Here is a 4,913-nt window from a genome sequence, read left to right as displayed (position 1 = left end):
AATGACCCAGGACAATTCTGAGGGATTTATGGTAAAGATGCTGCCCACATTCAGAGGAGGGACTGCAGGAGAGGAAACATATAGGAAAAACAACTGCTTGAACGCATGGGTTGGGGTGGACATGATTGAGGGTGTGGACTCGAAACCACCACACCAATGCAACTACCAACAATTTGGAAATTGGTCTTGATCAAGGACACATGACAAAACTAGTGGAAATGCGCATGGGTAGGGGGGGCCCGGGGGGGGGGGTTGAAGGGGAAAGGAGGAGCATGAATCATGTAACCATGTTAAAAATGAATATTAATAAATGAAAAAAATGTCTAAATTTAATATTAAAGATATGGGTGCTGAATATTAAGAAAGTGAAATGATAATTATAGAACTATCATATCCTCTTCAATAACACCATTACACATTCAATCCATTGTGACTTCATTTCCTCTTTTCGACTTAGTTGGATTGATAGAATAATGAAAGTATCATTTACCTACATTTTAGTAAAGCTTTACTTGTGGACAAGTTAGAGAGATACATGAAGTGAAGTAATAAACTCAGAACTTTTTGAATGGCCAGATCCAAAGGATAATTATAATGGTTTGATTTCAATCAATCAACAAGCATTTAGTAAGTGCCTACTAAGAGTCAGATGCTGTGCTAAAGCACTGAAGGTACAAAAAGATACAAAAATAACTCCTGTCCTTGAGTTTACAATCTACTGGGGGAAGCAACAAGTAAACAAATATGTACAAACAAGCTATATGCTGAATAGGAAATAATTAAAAGAGGAAGGCACTTGAATTAGAAGAGCTTGGGAAAGACTTCCTCTAGAAGATGGAATTTTATTTGGAACTTGAAGGAAGCAAGGGAACCTAAAGATGGAGATGAGGAAGGAGATCATTCCAGGCTTAGGGGAAATGCCAGAAAAAAAATGTAGAGAGCTGAAAAACTGAGAGTTATTTATTTAAAGCATGCAGAAAGTCAATATTGCTATATTTGAGTACCTCTTATGATTAATAAGGTGTAAGAAGACTAGAGGGAGAGACACTGGAAAGGTCACCAAACTGATGTTTAAAAATGTTGAGAGCAATTAGGTGATTTAATGAATACAGAGCCAGTAAAAGAGATAGGAAGTCCTGGGTTCAAATATGGCCCTAGACATTTCCTACCTGTGTGACCCTGGGCAGGTCACTTAGCCCCAGCTATCTAGCCCTTAGTATTCTTTTATCTTGGAACTGATACTTAGAGTTGCTTCTAAGAATGTAAGAGTTAAAAAAAATTTGATAGCTATCTACAATAATTTTCTGGGCTTGAATCATTTGTCTTTAACTCGAATTCTACTCTGGTGGCTAATCTTAGCAGGAAATTGGCTCCAGATGCCTTGTGGCTATGCCAGCAGAACACAAACTTTGTCAGATCCTAGCAAACTGTGCCATATTGCTTGCTATCTGAGGGCTGAGCTAGCTCTTCCCATTACCAGACTGTCTGCAGTTGATTCATTTTCATTTTTGGCCATAATCATTGTCAAAGACTGTCTACAAAACTATAGAGCAGTGATTTCCAAAGTGGATGCTACCGCCCCCTGGTGGGTGCTGCAGCAATCCAGGAGGGGGTGATGGCCAGAGGTGCATTTATCTTTCCTATTAATTGCTATTAAAATTTAAAAAAAAATTAATTTCCAGGTGGCTAAGTAATATTTTTTCTGGAAAGGGGGTGGTAGGTCAAAAAAGTTTGGGAACCACTGCAGAGTAATACTAGTCCATGTAGATTAAGGGCCAACCTACACAAACAAAATTACAGGTTTAGGTTGTCCCCATAAATATAGTACATGGCCTAGGAGCACAGGCACACCTCAAGGAAGCGTATACATTGGTTCTTCCTTTTCCCCTCAGAATTGTCCAAGCTTTCCCAGCATCCTTGGCAATGTGCTACTGGCTTTTTCCCCATGGATGGAATGCTCTCCCTTCCAACTTATGCAATCCTTAGCTTCCTCTAAGACTTGGCTTAAGAGCCACTTTCTGTAGGAGGTATTTTCCATCCTTTCTCCCCATACCAGCTGATAGTATCTTCCCTTCAATACCTTCCATCTGCTTTGAAATTATGCTCAGATTTATCTATTGTCTCCATTATTTGCATGTTATCTTCCTAAAGATAGGGGCTAGTATTTTTGCTTTTCCTTTGATTTTTTTATCTTTTCTTATATCCCCAAAACTTAGCATAGTGCTTGGCAGATAGTAAGCACTTAATAATACTTATTGATCAATTGATTGTCCCTGTTGTGTATGGGAGCTTGACATTATCTTTGTTTATCTTCTTTCCTTTTCTTATAAAAACCTATGGTTCCCCATTTTCTCTGAATATAGAGAGGGAGAGAAAACAATATTTCTGATAGGTAGGAGAAGAATTGCCATTTTTACCTTTTCTGAAGAATTGCCATCTTTACCTTTTCCTTTACCTTTTTTAATTGTACTCTTATTTTTTGCTGAGTTAGAAAGCCATGGGAAGAAATGTCTAAGGATGCCCTGCAGAGGCTGATATCAATTTTTAAATTGATGTCTTCTTTCCAAGAATAATTTCTTGCTTTGTATTTTTAGAGTGATTATTTAGTACTTGATTTTCATTGAAAGGCAGTATTGCATTATGGATAGCAAATTGGCCTCAGGAAGTCCTGTGTTCAATTCCTGTCCCTAATTCATTCTAAATGTTTGACCCTGGATACATCATTTAATCTCTTGGAGCTCTAAGACTAACTTTGAGAAGAGGTGCTCACTTGCATTGAGGAATTTTCTCCAAGAGAACCCTTTTGTCCATAAAATCAAAGGTCTTGAGCCTATGCCCTTTCTAGTTTCCTTATACAAGTGTCATTTTAGGCAAATTTACATGTCTGTTCTTGGGCTGAGAATTTACCCTCATATTTCATATGTTCTTGACAAGTCTTAATTCATAATGAGTTTACATATTCATTCTAGAGAAAGAAATTTCCCCTGTAGTCCATAAGCTTCTTGGTCCCAGATTAAATAACAATGTTAAGAAATTCTTTTTCTCTTATGTTGTAGACTTTAGCCTTCAGGCACTCTCACAGAAAGGCCTTAGAAGATTTTGAGTCTACTTTCTGTTTCCCATCCCATATCCCATTTTGCCCAGTCTTTGTCCAGGCTTGTATCTGCCATGCCTAAAATTCTCCACCTCTTCATCTCCACCTTTGAAAATCTCTGGCTTTCTTCAAGGCTCAGTTCGAGTGCCTGTTCTTTTAGAATTCCTTTCACAATTTGCAGTTTACCAAGATTGTACAAGCAAAGTCGGTATAAGCTTCCTAGGCAGAATACCTAATCACCTCTTCTGCACACACATAGTCACACTTTTCCTTCCTAATTCTTTTCAAGTTACAGCAATTTAAGGAGATTATTGTTTGTTCAGCACCCAGGATCTCCTTCACCTTCCTCCACGAGTGCCCGGTGGCTTCTTCTACCGCTCAGCTTTGGGAGAAATTCTGGGCTCCTTTTCCCTGTGGAAGAACCCCTCAAAACCCCACCTTCTTGTTTAACTCCTACTTTCCTTTTTTGTTGTTGAGTCATGTCTGACTCTTCATGACTCCATTTGGAGCTTTCTTAGCAAAGATACTGGAGTCATTGGCCATTTCCTTTCCCAGCTCATTTTACATATAAGGAAACTGAAGTAACCAGGGTTAAGTGACTAACCCAGAGTCAAACATCTAAAAGTATCTGCACTCAGATTTGAACTCAGGAAGAGGAATCTTCCTGACTCCAGGCCTAGCATTCAATCCACTGAGCCACCTAACTGGCTTCAAGATGACATTATCCCCATTTAATGAATAAGGTAATTGAGGACTAGAGTCCTCAATGACTTGTCCTCAAACTCCAGACAGTTGATGTCTTTGCTAAATTATCTGAAGGTATGGAAGGGACATTAAACAGAATCAAAAGACCTGGGTTAAAAGTCCAGCTTTGCTATTTACTAGTTGTGTGATATTTGGACAAATCTCATCCTCTCTTTGGGCTCAACGTTCTCAGATGTAAAATTAGAAATTACCAAGCATTCTTCCACCTCACATTCTACGCTTCTAGGATCATTGATTTACCCCCAGAAAAGACCTTCAATCCCCTATTTAACAGGTGGGGATAATGTAAACTCTTCAAGGTTAAATGACTTGCCCAAGAGCACTCAGGAAATAAATGGTCAGAGTTGACCAAAGATCATCTGATGCCAGAACCAGCAGGTTTTCCCCTTTTACCCGTCAGATTTTCCAAACCCTGTGACCCCTTCTGTTTTGGCATCTTTATCTGCTTGACCCCCCCTTGTCTCAAATGAGGTAAAGAACCTGTGGAAGTTTAGGCAAGTAACCTCTCTGGGTCACCATTTCCTCATCTGTAAAGTAAGAGGGTTTGATTAGACCGATTCTAAGTTCTCTTTCAGTTCTAAATTTGAAATCTAAAATTCTAAAATATTTATAAAATCGAAATCTAAAATCCTATGTATGAATATTGTTTGCCTTACAAATTTTAAAGCACTATATCAATGTTAGTTAGCACTAGTAGTAATAGTTGTCTTTTTTTCTTTACAATTTGGATTGCTCTTTTCTTATTAAGAAGAATAACAACAATAATAGCTAGCATTTACTTAGTTACAGTTTGCAAATTATTTTGATAATTTGATCTTCAGAGAAATCCTGAGAAGTAAGTACTATTATGCTCCCCATTTTACAGAAAATAAAACTGAGGTAGACAAGGGGAAAGTAACTTGCCTAGAGTCGTGAAACTTGTGAGTATCTGTAGCTGGATACAATTTTGTATTAAAAGAGCTATCTATGGGATAAGTTAGAGGCAATCTCAGAGGAAAGGCAGTAAGATTAAGAGAACTAGGAAAAGCTTCTTAACAAAGGTGAGGTTTCTACA

This window comes from Gracilinanus agilis, chromosome 4 (genome assembly GCF_016433145.1).
Source record: "Gracilinanus agilis isolate LMUSP501 chromosome 4, AgileGrace, whole genome shotgun sequence".
NCBI lineage: Eukaryota > Metazoa > Chordata > Mammalia > Didelphimorphia > Didelphidae > Gracilinanus > Gracilinanus agilis.
Note: the sequence above shows the minus strand (reverse complement) of the source record.